General features: G+C 40.6%; 1 pseudogene; it reads left to right on the top strand.

The window, feature by feature from the left end:
• The first annotated feature begins 14,497 nt into the window (after positions 1–14,497).
• Positions 14,498–16,748, top strand: LOC112437004 (myoneurin-like; annotated as a pseudogene).
• The last annotated feature ends 3,102 nt before the right edge of the window (positions 16,749–19,850 follow it).

Raw genomic sequence — 19,850 nt, 5'->3', positions numbered from 1 at the left:
GAGCCACTGTGCCCGGCTGTTCATCTGTTTTTCAATACCTTTAAGTTCAGTTTCCCTTACAAAGCCCACTTTTTTCTTAGTGGGAATCTCTTGTACCACTTAACACCTACATTCCTTAATTTTTAAAGTTAAAACACTTATATACTATAAAATGGACACATCTTAAGCATACAGCTTGATGAAGATTTACAAAGTAAACATGCCAGTTGAAACACCACTCTGATCAGGATGTGGAACATAACCAGCACTCCAGAAATCTCTCTGCCATCATTACCACCACTGGTTATCCTAGCCACTCTTCTGACTTGTATCACCATAGATAGGTTTTACTTGTTTTGAAGCCATCTATAAATGGAATCATGGAAGTTTGGGCTTCCCTGAGAGCAGATCTTCAGAGAAAAAAAACTTGAGTGCAGTAGTTTATTTGGCGTTTGGCTCCAGGATGCAGGAGTGGGAAAGATGGTAGAGAGACAGAAGAAAAATCAATAGAAAGGTATTACGGAGGTTGGATATATAATGCTTCCCAGAATTGTCTGACTGAACAGGAGGCTGAAATATTTATCCGCTGGCTCCTGTTTCCAATTGATTGAGGGATGCCCCCAAGGAAGTTAACTTCACTGCAATTCTGAGCTGTAATTGACTTTAATAAGCTCCAACAGCACTGAGAGACGTTTGGATTATTTTCAGTTTGGGATAATACTACTATGAACATTCCTGTACATGTCTTTTGAGAACACGCTTGTGTACATTTGTGATGGGTATGTAATGGGGTGGAATTGCTGGTTCATAGAATATGTGCATATTCACCTTTAGATATAGAGGCTGCCAACCATTTTTCTAAAGTGATTATACTAATTTATATTCTCACTATCTGTAAATGAACATTTCTGTTGCTCCACATCCTTGCTGGCACTTGGTATTGATTGATTTCTCTTTTAATTTTAGGCTTTTTAATACGTGTGTAGTGATATCTCACTTGCTGTTTATTTGCTTTTTGGTAAATTTTTTATTGAAGTATAATTTACATACAGAAAATCACACAAATTGTGTACAGGTGTGATTTTTCACACCGTGAATACATGCAAAAACTAGTATGAAATTAAGAGTTGGAACATCACCAGTACTCCAGAAGCCCCATGCATGTTCTCTTCCAGTTACTATACCACTATCCCAAGAATGGTCTATTAATTCAACAGCATAGATTTATTTTGCCTGTTTTTCAACTTCAAATAAATGAAATAATATATTATGTACTCTTGTGTCTGGCTTCTTTGACTCAACAGTATGTCTATACAACTCATCTGTATTGTTGCATGTTGTAGTTCGTTCATTCATACTGTTGTATACAGTATTGAATTGTATAAATTACTCATTCTGTTACTATGCATTTGGGCTGTTTCCAGTTTTGGCTATTATGAATAAAGCTGCTATGAACATTCTAGAATTGTCTTGTTGAACATATGTATTTCTGCTGGGTATAAAGCTTAAAAAGGAAATTACTGGAAAATAAGAGTATTGCCTCATGTTACCTACCTGCTATTTTCACTGTAATTTCATCTATTCTGGTTGATGTGTAATAGTGTCATATTAACATTTTTTCTTTGCTTTTATAAAATAAATGTTTTTATGTTGGAATGTTAGATTTACAGAAAAGTTACAAAGACAGTACAGAGTTCCTTATATACCCTTCATCCAGTTTCCCCCTTATGTTATGGTAACTTTGTCAAAACTAAGAAACCAACACTGACTGGCACATTACTATTAGCTAAACTCCAGGTCTTATTCAGATTTCACCAGTTCGTGTGTGTGTGTGTGTATGTATGTGTGTAGTTGTGCACTTTAACCACCACCATAATATACAGAATTGTTCCGTTGCCACAAAGGAACCCTTGTACTACCCACTTATTGTCACACCTTATCACCCATCCTTTCACCACCTTCCCTAACCCCTGGAAATCACTAATCTTCACTGTAATTTTGTCATTTCAAGAAGTTATGAATGGCATAATATATGTGATACAAACGTAGCATATGTTAACTTTCTGAGAATGGGTTTCCCCTCCACAGTATGATGCTCTTGAATTCCATCCAAGTTTTATTATATGTACCGATAGTTTTTCATTTTTTAAAAGATTGCTGTGGATGTACCAGTTTGTCTAACTGCTCACTCATCTATTGTAGGACATTGGGTTGTTTCTAGTTTTGGGCTATTAAAAATAAAGCTGCTATGAACATTTGTGTATAAGTTTTTGTGCATATAAGTTTCCATTTCTCTGGGATAATTGTCCTGGAGTGTGATGGTGGATAATATGGTAAGTATATGTTTAGTTTTATAAGAAACTGCCAAACTATTTCCCAGAGTTGCTATCTCACTTTACATTCCTACCAACAATAAGAGATGCAGTTCCTCTGCATTTTTGCCAGGATATAGGATTAGCACTAGTTTTTATTTTCACTGTTCTATCAGAGATGTATTGATACTGGTTTTCATTTGTTTGCATTTCCCTAATGGCTAATGATGTTTAACATGTTTTCATGTGCTTATTTGCCATCCATATGTCATCTTTGGTGAAATGTATCTGCATGCCTCTTGCCCATTTTATAATTGGATTGTTTTTAACCATTGTGTTTTGAGAATTCTTCATATATTCTAGATTAAAGTCCTTTGCCATGTGATTTGCAAATATTTTCTCCCAGTCTATAACTTATCTTTTCATCTTAACAGAGCCTTTTGCAGAGCAAAAGTTTTTAATTTTTATGAAGTCCAGTTTTCCTTCCTTCCTTCCTTTCTTTCTTCTTTCTTCAGACAAAATCTCACTCTTGTCCCCCAGGCTGGAGTGCAATGGCACGATCTCGGCTCACTGCAACCTCCGCCTCTTGGGTTCAAGCAATTCTCTTGCCTCAGCCTCCCAAGTAGCTGGGATTACAGGCACCTGCCACCATGCCCAGCTAATTTTTGTATTTTAAGTAGAGACTGGGTTTCACCATGTTGGCCAGGCTGGTCTTGAACTCCTGACCCCAGGTGATCCACCCACCTCAACCTCCCAAAGTGCTGGGATTACAGGCGTGAGCCACCACAACTGGCCTATTTTATTTTATTTTTTTGAGGCGGAGTCTCACTCCATCGCCCAGGCTGGAGTGCAGTGGCACAGTCTCGGCTCACTGCAAGCTCCGCCTCCTGGATTCACACCATTCTCCTGCCTCAGCCTCCCAAGTAGCTGGGACTACAGGTGCCCGCCACCACGCCCGGCTAACTTTTTGTGTGTGTGTGTGTGTGTGTATTTTTAGTAGAGACGGGGTTTCACTGTGTTTGCCAGGATGCTCGCTCTCCTGACTTCGTGATCTACCCGCCTCGGCCTCCCAAAGTGTGGCGATTACAGGCGTGAACCACCGTGCCTGGCCTCCATATGAATTTTAGAATAAGCTTGTCTATTTCTAAAAATATTGACTAGGTTGTAAACAGCCCCACAGGTTCATCTTGCCCGCTGCCTAGATGGAGCCGATTTATCAAGATGGGAATTGCAATAGAGAAAGAGTAATGCACACTGGAGTTTTATTACTCATCAGTCTCCCTGAGAATTTGGGGATTGAAGTTTTTAAGGATAATTTGGTGGGTAGGGAGAAAGTGAGTCTGAGTTCAGACAGGGAGTTCTGATTGGCCAGAGATGAAATAATAGGGAGTCAAAGCTATCCATCCTCTTGTGCTGAGTCAGTTCCTGGGTAGGGGCCACAAAACCAAGTGAGCCAGTTTATTGATCTGGGTGGTATCAGTTGATTCACTGAGTACAGGATTTGCAAAATATTTCAAGTACTTATCTTAGGTTTTATAATAGTGTTGTTATCCACTGGATCAACTTGGGAAGGGTCAGAATCTTGTAGCCTCTAGCTGCGTGAATCCTAAACCATAATTTCTGATCTTTTGGCTAATTTGTTGGTCCTACAAAGGCAGTCTAGTCCTCAGGCAAGAAGGGGGTTTGTTTTGGGAAAGGGCTGTTATTATGTTTGTTTCAAACTATAGACTGTACATTAAGTTCCTTCCAAACTTAGTTTGGCCTACTGTCAGGAATGAACAAGAGCAGCTTAGAGGTTAGAAGCAAGATGGAGGTTAGGTCAGATCTCTTTCACTGTCTTAGTTATAATTTTGCAATGATGGTTTCATTATAATAGGAAATATGTTAGATCTGTATATTAATTTGGGAGAATTGAACATGTTTGCCATGCTTAGTCCTCCAATCCATGAACATGGTATGTCTTTCCATTTATTTTGATCTTTGATTTATTTTATCATTGGTTTGTAGTTTTGAGCATACAGATCCTGTACAGGTTTTGTGAGATTTACACCTAAGTATTTAAGTATTTTTTTAATGATTGCAAATGATATTGTGTTTTAATTTCATCTTCTCCATGTTTATTACTGGTCTATAGAAATATAATTCATTGAGACCAGCCTGAGCAACATTGTGAAACTCCGTCTCTACAAAGAATACAAAAATTAGCCAGATGTGGTGGCACATGCCTGCAGTTCCATCTACTTGGGAGGCTGAGGTGAAAGTCTCCTTTGAGTTTGGGTTGCAGAAGTTGTAGTGAGCTGAGATCATACAACTGCACTTCAGCCTGGGCAACAAAGCAAGAACCTGTCTCAAAAAAAAAAGAAAAGAAATATAATTCATTTTTATATGTTGATCTTGTATCCCGCAACCTTACTGAACCCTTTTACTGGTTTTACTGTTTCTTCTACCACTCTTTTTACTGGAGTACAGTGGCATGATCTCGGCTCACTGCAATCTTCGATTCCTGGGCTCAAGCGATTCACCTGCCTCAGCCTCCCAAGTAGCTGGGATTACAGGCACCCGCCACCATGCCCAGCAAATTTTTGTATTTTTAGTAGAGATGGGGTTTCACCATGTTGGCCAGGCTGGTCTTGAACTCCTGACCTCAGGTGATCCACCCACCTCAGCCTCCCAAAGTGCTGGGATTACAGGCATGAGCCACCGTGCCCAGCCTTTTTTTTTTTTTCTCTTTTCTCTTTCTTTTTAAGAGATGGGGGTCTCCCTACATTGCCCAGGTTGGTCTTGAACTCCTGACCTCAGGTCATCTGCCCATCTCGGCCTCCCAAAGTGCTAGGATTAGAGGCGTGAGCCACCATGTCCAGCCCTGTTTGTTTTATAATAGCATCCTAATGAGTGTGAAGTGGTATCTCAATGTGGCTTTGATTTGCATTTACCTAATTATTAATGATGTTGAGCATCTTTTCATGTGCTTATTGACCATTTGTATATCTTCTTTGGTGCAATGTTTGTTAATTCAAGTTCTTTGCCCATTTCAAAATCAGGTTGTTTGTTTTAATGTTGTTGAATTGTAGCAGTTATTTATATAGTCTGGATAGCAATTTCTTATGAGATATATGACTTGCAAATATTTTTTCCCATTTTGTGGATTGCATTTTCACTCTGTGGGTAGTATTTTACAGTGTTTTTGAGGGTATCTCTTTTTATAGTTGTTTTGAGTGGTTGCTCTAGGTGTTGCCTTATACATACAAAATGGATTACAGTATACTACTATTGTTTTACCATGTCAAGTGAAATGTAGAAAATTTACCTTATTTATATACCTTACCCTCCCCATTCATAATACAATTGTATTAAATATTTCCTCTACCTATTAGAGAACCTCATTAAATAATTTTATGATTTTTGCTTCTACTGTTAGCAGTGGCAGAGATCTGAGTTACCCCAAGGTACCGGCAGCCTATCTGTATGGGTCCATGGCAAGTTCCTGAGCAGGAATGGAAGTTTATTTAAAAAGGCCTTAGAATAGGAAAGAAAGGAAGGTGCGCTTGGAATAAAAAAAAAAAAGCAGGCACATGAAGTTTAATAGAGAAGGTCAAATGCCCTGTTTAGCCATGATCCTAGGACTTTCGTAAGTTTGCCTCTTTCCCATGATTCTTCCCATAGAGTGGGCTTTCCGCATGCCCAGTGCTTTCCTTACCCTTTGGAACCGAGCCTGTTCAGTGTGTTTAGGGAGTTATATGCATGCCCAATCTGAGGCTTTCTTCCTTTTTCTGGTGGTGCGTCCCCAGAAAATCATACTTCACCATTTTTGTCTCTTAACATCCATGACCAGGAAGTTGCTTCTCCCTGGAACCTGCATTCAATTAACAGGTGTGGACCATCAGGAAATGGCCTCTCCCTGGCCCTGCCACATTATCATTTTTAGAGAGGCAATGTGGTAACTGCCGAACCATCACCAGACATTTCTAATGGGTGCAGGGAGAGTCAGTCCTCTCCTGTGCCACTCATGCCTGACTACCTGTAATACTGCCGTCAAATGTAATCTTTTTAAAAACCAAGAAGATAATTTTTTTGTTGTTGTTAACCATGTTTTTACCCTTTCCATTGTTCTTTTCTCATTACTGCTATTTAAAGATTCCTTCTTTTATCATTTTCCATCTGTTTTGAAAGCTTCCTTCGGCCATTTTAAAGGATAGATTGGCTGGCAAAAGTTCTTAATTTTCCTTTATTTGAAAATGTCTTGGCCAGATGCAGTGGCTCACACTTGTAATCCCAGCACTTAGAGAAGCCGAGGTGAGCAGATCGCTTGAGCCCAGGAGTTCAAGACCAGCCTGGGCAACATGGTGAGACCCTGTACCAAATTAGCTGGGTATGATGGCACACGCCTGTAGTACCAGGTACTCATGAGGCTGAAGTGGGAGGATCAGTTAAGCCTGGGAGGATAAAGCTGCAGTGAGCTCTGACTGCACCACTTCACTCCAGCCTGGACAACAGATTGAGACCCTGCAAAAAAAAAAAAAAAAAAGAAAAGAACATGAAAGAGAAAGAAAGAAGAAAGAAAAGAGAAGAAGGAAGGAAGGAGAAAGAGAAAGAAAAGAAGGAAGGAAGGAAAAAGAAAGGAAAGAAGAAAACCAGAAAGAAAGGAAGGAAGGAGAAAGAAAAAGGAAAAAAAAAGAAAGGAAAGAGAGAAAGAGAAAATGTGTGTCACTGAATTTCCATCCTGAAGGATATTTTATGCACGTAAAATGTTGGGTTGACTATTCTCTCAGCACTTGAAAAGTGTGCCACTTCCTTCTGGCCTCTGTGATTTCTCATGACATTTGAATTGTTGTTCCCCTCTGCTTCGAGTTGGTATTTGAATTTAAAAAATAATAAAATTAAATAAAAATAAAAATAAATGGATTGTTGTCCCCTTATAGGTAATGCACCTTTGGCTGATTTCAAGATGTTTTCTTTGTCCTTAGTTTTCAAAAGTTTGATTATGATGTCCTTGTTCTGGATTTCTTTGGGTTCGTCTGTCAAGAGTTTCCTCAGCTTCTTGAATCTACGTTTACGTCTGTTGCCAAATTTGGGGAACATCCAGCCATTATTTTTTTGAAATTTGTTCATCCCCACTCTCTTTCTCTTTTCTAAGACTCTGATCACACAAATGCTAGATCTCTTTTGTTATTTTCCAACGGTACCTAAGGCTCAGTTCTTTTTTTTTTTTTCTTCCTGTTGTCCATGTAGGGTAATTTCTACTGTTCTGTCTTTATATTTACAGGTCCTTTCTTCTGTTATCTCCATTCTATTTTTTTTTTTTTTTTGAGACCAAGTCTCACTCTGTTCCCCAGGCTGAAGTGCAGTGGCATCATCTTGGCTCACTGCAACCTCCGCCTCCCAGGTTCAAGTGATTCTCCTGCCTCAGCCTCCAGAGTAGCTGGGATTACAGGTGTGCGCCACCACACCCAGCTAATTTTTTGTATTTTTACTAGACATAGTATTTCACCATGTTGGCTAGGCTGGTTTCAAACTCCTGAGCTCAGGCGATCTGCCTGCCTCGGCTTCCCAAAGTGCTGGGATTACAGGCATGAGCCACCGCTCCCAGCCGCAGCTCTCCATTCTATTTTTAGCCATCCAATTCGTTTTCTTTTTCTTTTTTTTTTTTTTTTTTGAGACGGAGTCTTGCTCTTTCGCCCAGGCTGGAGTGCAGTGGCCCGATCTCAGCTCACTGCAAGCTCCGCCTCCTGGGTTCACGCCATTCTCCTGCCTCAGCCTCCCGAGTAGCTGGGACTACAGGCGCCCGCCACCACGCCCGGCTAATTTTTTCTATTTTTAGTAGAGACGGGGTTTCACCGTGTTAGCTAGGATGGTCTCGATCTCCTGACCTCGTGATCCGCCCGCCTCGGCCTCCCAAAGTGCTGGGATTACAGGCGTGAGCCACCGCGCCCGGCCCCAATTCGTTTTCAATTTCAGTTATTGTGTTTTCAAATTTTAAAATTTCCATTTGGTTCTTATGTCTTCTATTTCTTTGTGTAGATTTTCTAATCTTTCATTTGTTGTATGCATATTTATAATTGCTCATTGAAGCATTTTATTATGTCTACATTAAAATCTTTGTCAGATAATTATAAGATTTGTGTCATCTTGGTGTTGGCATCTGTTGCTGTTACGGGATCCTTGGGGTGTCAATTTTCTGGCCTGAAACCTCTGGCCAGTGGTGCCTTTGCCTGAGTTTTGCTCAGGCCTGCTGGGCTCATTCTGCCCACTTGGATTTGCAGGCTGCACTCAGCTCACACTACCAGCATGGATCCCACATCTGCCAAGGGTGAGTCAGGCATGGAGTGGTGAGGGGTGCGTGAGCAAGCATGGGGTCCAGCCACTGCTGCAGTCAGACATGCTAGCTGCTGCAGTGGGGCCAGCAGCTCCGGGTGCTGGCAAGGGCCCTGGCTGTCTGCGAGGCTGTGGCTGGACCAGGCGCACTGCAAGCAGCTTCCCTGGCTAGCACCAGGAAATGCAGTGGTGTCTGGAAGCCTGGAGACGCCAGGCACTGCAGGACCCCAAAGAGGGAGTCACAGTCCTGGCTTGGGGAGCTCCCAGGTCTGGGCTCCCTGAGGAGTCACAGCTCTTCTCTCCTCTTCACCTGCAACATGGCAAGCAAGGGGCATGTTTCAGCCCTGTTTGTGTTATAGCTTTTTTAGCTCCACCATTCGGTGGGTCCCGAGTTCTTGTCCTGTGACCAGGACGAATGAGGTATGCAGACAAGTGGAGGGTGAGCAAGATGAAGAGGAGCTTTATTGAGCAATAGACAACTTACTGGAGACCCACAGCGGGGTCTGCAGCCAGGGTGTCCCAAGAGTGTTCAGCTCCTAGTAGAGAGGAGGCACTAAAGTGGGTTTCTCTTTTCTGCAAGCAGGTCTTCCAGTCCTCTTCCCAGCTCTCAGTAGAGAGGAGGACTTGGAGTGGGTAGCTCCTCTCTGCAGCTGGTTGTCCTGTCGTCTGCTCAGCTCTGGCTGAATCCAGGGCTTTAATGGGTTCATAAAAGCCCTCAGAGGGGAGGAAGTGTGCACTATTGGTCCACGGGCAGCCATGGGTGACTGGGAAAAGGCACCACAAGTTCCTACTCCATGGGACTGTTAGCCCAGCCCCCAGTCCTCCTTGGCCTGAAGGTGGGGTCTCATCAGGGACCTACCCTCTTCCACCCAGGAATCTGTCTGCCTCCTGCTGTCATTTATGGTATCCTCCCAGACTTTGCTCTGAGATGGGAAGGGGGAACAGCAGGGAGAAGCCAGGCAGTGAGAGCAGGCGCTTTCAAGCCTGCGAGGGCAGGGGGGCATTCCCGGGTCCCCAAGAGTGCAGGGATGTCTGAGTCTCCAGCCAGGGTTTGGGTGGCGGCAGCTGCGTGTGGGGTTGGGGGAGGGGGGACAGGACTCCTGCCTGCTCTTCTGAGTGGGAGGCCCAGGTCTGCAGCTGCAATTTTGGTGGCTGCAGCTGTGCCCTGGAGGACAGGGATCCTGCCTACTCCTAGCCCCGAAAGAGCGCAGGGAGGCTCGGATCTGCAGCCACAACTTGTGCAGCTGCAGCTCCGCCCAAGAGGGCGGGGCTCCTGTTTCCTCCATGAAGTGGGAGGCCGGGTCTGCAGCCACCGTTTGGGTAGCCGCAGCGGCACCCAGGGACGTCCTGCCCCAGTTCAGAAGGGGCAGGGCTCCCGCTTGTTCCCTCCGGCTCCACTAAGCATGCAGCCCCAGGTGCCTCCCTGCTGCAGCTGGTGTGATGGTAGTGGCAGACCATCTGGAGCAGCCGCTGCCATCATTGCCTCATTCAAATTGAGGTTTTTCTGGGTTCTTGGTATCACAAGTGATTTTTTTTTATTGTATCTTGGACATACTGGTATTTTATGATTTTCTGGATCTTATTGAAATTTTGTATTTTAGCAGGCCTCCACTGACACCTTGCTAGTGGAGGAAGGAAGGGGACACCATCTTAGTATTTTTTTTTTTTTTTTTTTTGAGACAGAGTCTTGCTCTGTTGCACAGGCTGGGGTGCAGTGGCACGATCTTGCTTCACTGCAACCTCCGCCTCCCTGGTTCAAGAGATTCTCCTGCCTCAGCCTTGCGAGTAGCTGGGATTACAGATGCCCACGACCACACCTGGCTAATTTTTGAAGTTTTAGTAGAGATGGGTTTCACCATGTTGGCCAGACTGGTCTTGAAATCCTGACCTCAGGTGATCCACCCGCCTCAGCCTTCCAAAGTGCTGGGATTACAGGAATGAGCCACCATGCGGGGCCTGGACACCATCTTGTTACCACTGGGTGGAGGTGGAAGTCCATGCTTCTCCCTGAGCCTCTGCTGACATGAGGAAAGGTGCCTCATTTTTGCTGCGTAGGGGTAGAAATGTAGACACCCGATTCAGCCTCCACTGCTACCACCGGTATAGGGAGGGGGGCACTGTTGCTGCCAGGCAGGGGTGGAAATCTAGACACCCAGCTCCACTTCTGGGGACACTGCAGGAAGGCAGAATGGTGCTTCATTATTGCTAGGTAAGGTGGAAGTATAGGCTCCTCATTCAGCTCTGACTGCAGTTTTTGCCATGAAGTTTGGCTGGAGTACTGTAAATGCTGTCAAAAGATTTTCTCTCCTACTAGGCCACCCATTTTCCAGTTCTTTGGCTGGAGAAAGAATTGGGGTTTGGGGGACAGTTTTATCTGCCATATAATAATCAGCTGGCAATTTTAAAAAACAAGCCTCTGGGATTTTAAGTGGGATTGTATAAGCAAAATGGAATAAATCTTTAGAATTCTGATTCTTCCAATATATGAAAATGTTATAACCCTCCATTTGTTTAGGTCTTTAATTGTTTTAATATTATTTACTCGCTTTTAGCATACAGATCTTGCACATCTTTCATTAGAATTAATTTATTTTGGATACTGATGTAAATGCTATAATTTAAGATAACTTATTTTCCAATTATTTTTTTAACAATAATTTATTTTTATGTGTTGATTTTGTATTCAGGTCCTGCTAAATTTATTTGTTAATTCTGTATATTCATTTTGAGGTTTTTTTATTTTTTTATTTTTATTTATTTATTTTTTTGAGACGAAGTCTCCCTCTGTTGTCAGGCTGGAGTGCAGTGGCCCTATCTCGTCTCACTGCAACCTCTGCCTCCCGGGTTCAAGTGATTCTCCTGCCTCAGCCTCCTGAGTAGCTGAGACTACAGGCACCTGCCACCACACCCAGCTAATTTTTGTATTTTTAGTAGAGATGGTGTTTCACTGTGTTGGCCAGACTGGTCTCGAACTCCTGACCTCATGATCCACCCTCCTCGGCCTCCCAAAGTGCTGGGATTACAGGCATGAGCCACCGCACCCGGCCTCATTTTGAGTTTTTTATGTTGTCTGTGAATAATGAAAATTTTGTTTCTTCTTTTCCAGTACTTACATACTTATTCCTTATTGCCTCATTGCACATTGTTAAATATAAATTGTCCAGTTTAATGTTGAATCAAAATAGTGACAGAGGATAAACTCATTTTATTCCATATCTCAGGGGGAAACCTTTTTTTTTTTTTTTTTTTTTTTTGAGACGCGGTCTCGCTCTGTAGCCCAGGCTGGAGTGCAGTGGTGCAATCTCGGCTCACTGCAACCTCCGCCTCCTGGGTTCAAGCGATTCTCCCGCCTCAGCCTCCTGAGTAGCTGGGACTACAGGCGCCCACCACCACACCTGGTATTTTTTTTTTTTTTTTTTTTTTTTTTGAGACGGAGTCTTGCTCTGTTGCCCAGGCTGGAGCGGGATCTCGGCTCACTGTAAGCTCCGCCTCCTGGGTTCGCGCCATTCTCCTGCCTCAGCTTCCTGAGTAGCTGGGACTACAGGTGCCCGCCACCACGCCCGGCTATTTTTTTGTATTTTTAGTAGAGACGGGGTTTCACCGTGTTAGCCAGGATGGTCTCGATCTCCTGACCTCATGATCCTCCTGCCTTGGCCTCCCAAAGTGCTGGGATTACAGGCGTGAGCCACCGCGCCCGGCCAGTGGGAAAGCTTTTAATATTTGGCAATAAATATTTTGTTTGCTATGCTTTTTTATAGTAATCTTTTCTCAGATTAATTAAGGAAATACTCTTTCATCACTACTTAAAAATGTTTCCAAAAAAGTTTTTATTTATTTTGTTTCTATTGCTGCTGAACAAATTCATAGCAAAGATTTTTTTTTTTTAAATCCTGAATGGGTATAGCATTTTATCAAATGCTTATTCTCCATCAGTTGTGACAAGTGCATTTTTATCCTTTAATTTAAATGTTAAATCAACTTTATATTTTTGGAATAAACTCAATATCATACAACATTTACCCTTTTATAGATTGCTGGATTTGTCTTGCTAATATTTTATTTATAATTTTTGTGTCTATGTTTATGAGAACAATTGACCTATAGGTTTCTTTCCTTTTAATGTTCTTTTCCAGGTTTTGGTATCAAGGTTGTGCTGGCCTCTTAGTATGAATTGGGCAGTATTTTCTCTTTTTCTAATCCCTGGAAGATTTTGCGTAATATAAATATCATTTGTTCTTTAAGTGTTTGGGAATTTTTACTTTTTTTCTTTTAATTTTTCTTTCGTGACACAGACCTCAGGGTGTCCTAAGAACATGTTCCCCCGGATTTTTTTTTTTTTTTTTTTTTTGAGATGGAGTTTCACTCTTTCGCCCAGGCTGGAGTTGAGTGGTGCAATCTCAGCTCATTGTAATCTCCTCCCGCTGGGTTCAAGCGATTCTCCTGCCTCAGCCTCCCGAGTAGCTGGGATTAAAGGCACCCACCATCATGACAGGCTAATTTTTGTATTTTTAGTAGAGACAGGGTTTCACCATATTGGCCAGGCTGGTCTCAAACTCCTGACCTCAGGTGATCCACCCGCCTTGGCCTCCCAAAGTGCTAGGATTACAGGTGTGAGCCACCGCGCCCAGCTCTCCCCTGGAAATTTTAATGATAAACCTACCAGGACCTAGAGGTTTTTTGTAAGTTTTTTGTTTTTTTTTTTTTTTTTTTTTTTTTTTTTTTTTTTTTTTTTTAGACAGATCGCACTCTGTTGTGCAGGCTGGAATGCAGTGGTGCAATCTTGGCTTACTGCAGCCTCTACCTTCTGGGCTCAGGTGGTCCTCCCACCTCAGCCTCCTAAGTAGCTGGGGCTCCAAGTGAACGCCACCATGCCTTGCTCATTTTTTGATTCTTTTGTAGAGATGAGGTCTTACTACATTGCCCAGCCTGGTCTCAAACTCCTGGGCTCAAGCAATCCTACTGCCTTGGCCTCCCAAAGTGCTGGGATTACAGGTGTGAACCACTTTGCCTGGCCTGTAAGGAAATTTTAGATAAAAGATTTAAATCTTTATTAGGTATAGGATTATTCAAATCATCAGTTTATTTGTCTGTTTTGGTAAGTTATGTTTTTCAAGAATTTTTAAATATTTTAATTCTAAACGACATAATGTTGATAGTGTTCTTTTATCTTTATAATCTTTGTAGCATCTTATTGCCATTGTAATTGATTGATTTATTTAACAGTGAAGAATTGTGATTTAATTTGAAATCAGGCTATACGGTAGTTTATTACTTAATTTCTATGCAGTTGGGGATTTTATAGTTATCCTGGTGATTTACAGCTCAATTTCACAGTATTGATGAAGAGAACATAGTCAGTATTACTTCAATCCTTTGAAATTTTTGGAGACTTGCCACAACAGATAGATGTATGCTCTATTTTGGTAAATATCCATAAATCTTGAAAAGAACATATATTCTAACATATATTAGATGCTATTAGTGTTCTATATATGTCAATTATGACAAGTTTATTAATTGCGCTGTTCGTATCTCTATATCCTTACCAATATTTTTGTCAGATTGTCCTATCAATCTATCGTTTTCCAAGGGAGAGGTGTTAAACTCCTCGACTATGATTGAAATTTTGTCTGTTTCTCCTTTATGTCTGGTTGGGTTTTGCTTTATATGTGTTTGAGGTTATGTTATTAAATGTATATGGTTTTATGATGACTATAACCTTCTGTTTGATTGGCCCCTTGGTCATTATAAAACGTCCTTCTTTGTGTCTAGTATTGCTCTTCCCCTTTATGTCTACTATGATTGATATGAGCATAGCTACACTAGCATTCTTTTGGTTAATGTATGAGATATATATATATATATATTTCATTCTTTTACTTTCAATCTTTTCCCTTATATTTTAGATACTGCTTCTAAAGAAATGCAGGATACGTGTTTAATCCTTTCCTTTTTTTTCTTTTGCTGGTTTTCAAGATATTAAATGCATTTCCTATTATCATCCACATCTGACCCTGGTAGCGAGCACCCCTTGACCCTGACCAACTCTGAACGGGGTTAACCTGAGAACCAATAGGATATTGCAAAAATAACTACGTGTGCCTTCTGAGAACTTCCAAGGTCATAAAATACATTGTTACTTTCTATGTGGGGAGGCAGTCGTCATGTCATGAGAATACTCAGCCCTGTGGAGAAAAGCTGAGGCCTCCTGCTGACAGTTAGCACTGACACCAGCCATATGAGTAAGTTATCTTCTAAGCATATCCTTCCTGTTTTCAATTGGCTGCAGCCCCAGTTGACAACTTAACTGCAACCCCATGACACAGCCAAGGCACAATTTCCTAACTATATGCTCCCAAATTTCTGATTCATAGAAAACTGTGTGAAATAGTAAACGTTTATCGGTTTTATTGTTTTTTTTCTTTTTTTTTGAGATGGAGTCTTGCTCTGTTGCCCAGGCTGGAGTGCAGTGGTGCGATCTCAGCTCATTGCAACCTCTGCCTCCTGGGTTCAAGCGATTCTCCTGCCTCAGCCTCCTGAGTAGCTGGGACTACAGGCACCCAGCTAATTTTTGTATTTTTAGTAGAGACGAGGTTTCGCTATATTGGCTGGGCTGGTCTCAAACTCCTGAACTCAGGATGACCTGCCCTCCTCAGCCTCTCAAAGTGCCGGGATTATAGGCATAAGGCCAATGTTTTATTGTTTTTTAAAAGCTGCTAACTTCTAGGGCAATTTATTACATGGTAATAAGTAACTAATACAGATTTTGGTACATGGATGTGAGATGCTGCCATAGTAAAAGTCTAAAAAGTTGGAGTGGCATTCATAGTGGCAGCAAGCTGCAAGAACCTTGAGGAAAGTGTCACTGAAAGCCTAAAATTTCTTGAGGAGACTGTTAGTTAAATTCTGATAGCCTTTGAGAAGGCTACAAGTGTGCACTTAAAGAAACATGAGGAAGGTGTTACTGAAAACTGGAGACCAGTTTAAAGCTCATAGGAATATGCTTGCTTCTTTTAGTGAGTATTTTGGTGTTATCTACAAAAGCACTTCTGAGAATAATGTCTTTTTGATCAGAATCAGGCTGATGAATTTCAGGAACAGTTGGAGTTTACATACATAGAGACATTAAATCTTGACAGAGATATTTTGCATTACTGGAAACATTGAATTGAACCAACAGACTTGTCTTCTTACTCTATTGTAAGATCGTAATAATTGGGAGAAATCAAAAGTATCTACAAATTTAGTTCAGGCAAATCGTGAACAAGAGGTTTTGGCAAAGAAGTCACCTCAAACTAAAAAGAAAAAGAAGTCTTTCAACTCCCAGAAGACAGAATAGAATAAAACAGTGTAATATCTCAGTGACATTTTAGAGAATGCATCTATTGAATCATTCCTAGATGCAAATAAATTGTCCACACCCAGAGTAGAACAAGTTGCACAAAGAAATAATTCAGAACTTGAGCTGACATAAGCTGTGGAAAATTCTTTTCTAGCACAAGATGTGCAAACTGTTACAGTGAAACAGAAATGTGGAAAATCACAGCCAAGCTGTGCTCTGAAAGAACACTCATGTCTAATATAGCCAGTGTACAAGATTATAGTAACCAAAACAACGTGGTATAAAAATAGACACATAGATCAATGGAACAGAATAGGGAACCCAGTAATAAAGCCATATACTCATAGCCAACTGATTTTTGACAAAGTTGACAAAAACATACACTGAGAAAATGACACTCTTCAATAAATGGTACTGGGATTTTTTTTTTTTTTTTTAGGACATAGTCTCACTCTATTGCCTAGGCTGCAACCTCTGTCTCCTGGGTTGAAGAGATTCTTGTGCCTCAGCCTCCCAAGTAGCTGGGATTACAAGTGTGTGCCACCACATCTGGCTAATTTTTGTATTTTTAGTAGAGACGGAGTTTCACCACGTTGGCCAGGCTGGTCTACTCTCCTGCGTAGCTGGGATTATAGGTGCCTGCCACCACGCCTGGCCAATTTTTTGTATTTTTAATAGAAATGGGGTTTCACTATGTTGGCCAGACTGCTCTTGAACTCCTGACCTCGTGATCTGCCTGTCTCGGCCTCCCAAAGTGCTGGGATTACAGGTGTGAGCCACCACGTGTGGCTAGGAACATTTTATATATATATGTGTAGTGTACACACCATGGAAGACACACACATATATATACACATACACGCACCTCCATAACATATATGTATCTGTTATAAATACATATATATTGTGTATATACATACGCACACATATATACATACATACACACACCATGGAGTATATACACACATATGTATATATGGAGTATATACACACATATGTATATATGGAGTATATACACACATATGTATATATGGAGTATATACACACATATGTATATATGGAGTATATACACACATATGTATATATGGAGTATATACACACATATGTATATATGGAGTATATACACACATATGTATATATGGAGTATATACACACATATGTATATATGGAGTATATACACACATATGTATATATGGAGTATATACACACATATGTATATATGGAGTATATACACACATATGTATATATGGAGTATATACACAATATGTATATATGGAGTATATACACACATATGTATATATGGAGTATATACACACATATGTATATATGGAGTATATACACACATGTATATATGGAGTATATACACACACATGTATATATGGAGTATATACACACATATGTATATATGGAGTATATACACACATATGTATATATGGAGTATATACATATATATATAACTTGTGTGTGTGTGTGTATACACACATACCATAGAATACTAATCAGCCATAAAAAAGAATATAATCATGTTTCTGCAGCAACATGAATAGAACTGGAGGCCATTATCTTAAGTGAAATAACTCAGTACCAGAAAGTCAAATACTACATGTTCTCACTTATAAGGGGGAGCTAAATAATGTGTACACATGGACATAGTGAAATAATAGACATTGAAGACTGGAAAGGTGGGGAGGGTACCAGAGAGTGAGGGATGAGGAATTAACTAATGGGTACAATGTACACTATTCAAGTGATGGCTACACCAAAAGACCAGACATCACTGCTATGTAATGTATCCATGTAACAATATTGCACTTGTACCCCTTAAACTATAAAAATAAACTGAAAAAACTAGAAAAACATGGATTCTGGTCACCTAGTGGCAAAAAGTTTAGCACCAGTATAATCTGCAGTAAAATGGAAGGTAGAAAATGTACCTAGTGAAATGGGTGATCTAAGAAGGTTTTCAGGATGGATGTCAAAAGCATTTCCTGATTCTTCTGGCTTCTTAGAGTAAAATATGAGAGAAGGGAGATAAGCTATAGAAAAGACCTTATATAAAACAGTCTTTTTTTTAAAACAAAAAGGAGCAATAATTTGTGGGTCAAAAAATGCCTAGCATCTACAGATGGCAAGTAAAGCTAACATTAACAAATGACAAGTGGGATTCCATCCAACAGCAGCAGAATGCACATTCTTCTCAACCACATATGGAACATTCTCTAGGATAGATCATATGTTACACCACAAAATGAGTTTTAACAGATTTAAGAAGACTGAAATTATATCAAGTATCTTTTTTGACCATAATGATATGAAAGCGACAGTCAGCAGAGTAAACAGACAACCCACAGAGTGGGAGAAAATCTTCACAATCTATACATCTGACAAAGGACTAATATCCAGAATCTACAAAGAGCTCAAATTAGCAAGAAAAAACAAACAATCCCATCAAAAAGTGGGCCAAGGACATGAATAGACAATTCTCAAAAGAAGATATACAAATGGCCAACAAACATATGAAAAAATGCTCAGTATCACTAAGGATCAGGTAAATGCAAATCAAAACCCCAATGCGATACCACCTTACTCCTGCAGTAATGGCCATAATTAAAAAATCAAAAAATAATAGATGTAGGTGTGGATGCAGTGAAAAGGGAACACTTTTACACTGCTGGTAGGATTGTAAACTAGTACAACCACTGTGAAAAACAGCGTGGAGATTCCTTAAAGAACTAAACGTAGAATTATCATTTGATCCAGCAATCTCACTTCTAGGTATCTACCCAGAGGAAAAGAAGTCATTATACAAAACAGATACTTGCACACACATGTTTATAGCAGCACAATTCACAATTGCAAAAGTAAGGAACCAGCCCAGATGCCCATCAATCAAAGAGTGGATAAAGAAATATATATACCAATATATATACATGATGGAATACTACTCAGCCATAAAAAGGAATAAATCAATGGCATTCAAAGCAATCCTAGATGGAACTGGAGACTATCATTCTAAGTGAAGTAACTTAGGGATGGAAAACCAAACATCATATGTTCTCACTCATAAGTGGGAGCTAAACTTTGAGGATGCAAAGGCATAAGAATGATACAATGGACTTTGGGGACTCAAGGGAAAGGGTGGGAGGGGGGTGATGGATAAAAGACTACAAATAGGGTTCAGTCTATACTGCTTGGGTGATGGGTGCACGAAAATCTCACAAGTCACCGCTAAAGAACTTACTCATGTAACCAAATACCACCTGTTCCCCAAAAATCTATGGAAATAAAATTTTTTAAAAAAGAAACTAGAAATCAATAACAAGGAATTTCAGAAAATTCACAACTATGTGGAAATTAAACAACATGCTCCTGAGCAACCAATGGGTCGAAGAAGAAATTAAAAGGGAAATTTAGAAATATCCTTCCTTTTTGAAATCCAGTCTCTGAAAATCTTGACACAAATGAAAATGGACGCATAAGATGCAGCAAAAGCAACTCTAAGAGGGAAATTTATAGCAATAAATGCCTACATCAAAAAAGAAGAAAGATCCCAAATAAACAACCTAACATTGCACTTCAAGGAACTAGAAAAAGAAAAACAAATTAAGCCCAAAGTTAGTAGAAGGAAGGAAAAAATAAAGATAAGAGCAAAATAAACGAAATAGAGACTAGAGAAACAATAAAAAATATCAACAATATTGAGTTGGGTTTTTTTTTTTTTTTTTTTTTTTTTGGCCAGGCAAGGTGGTTCACGCCTGTAATCCCAGCACCTTGGGAGGCTGAGGTGGATGGACTGCTTGAGCTTAGGAGTTTGAGACCAGCCTGGGCAACACGGCGAAACCCCGTTTCTACAAAAGAATGCAAAAATTATCCAGGTGTGGTGGCATGTGCCTATGGTCCCAGCT

Source organism: Pan paniscus, chromosome 15 (genome assembly GCF_029289425.2).
Source record: "Pan paniscus chromosome 15, NHGRI_mPanPan1-v2.0_pri, whole genome shotgun sequence".
Taxonomy (NCBI): domain Eukaryota; kingdom Metazoa; phylum Chordata; class Mammalia; order Primates; family Hominidae; genus Pan; species Pan paniscus.
Note: the sequence above shows the minus strand (reverse complement) of the source record. Positions and strands in the feature narration are given on the sequence as shown.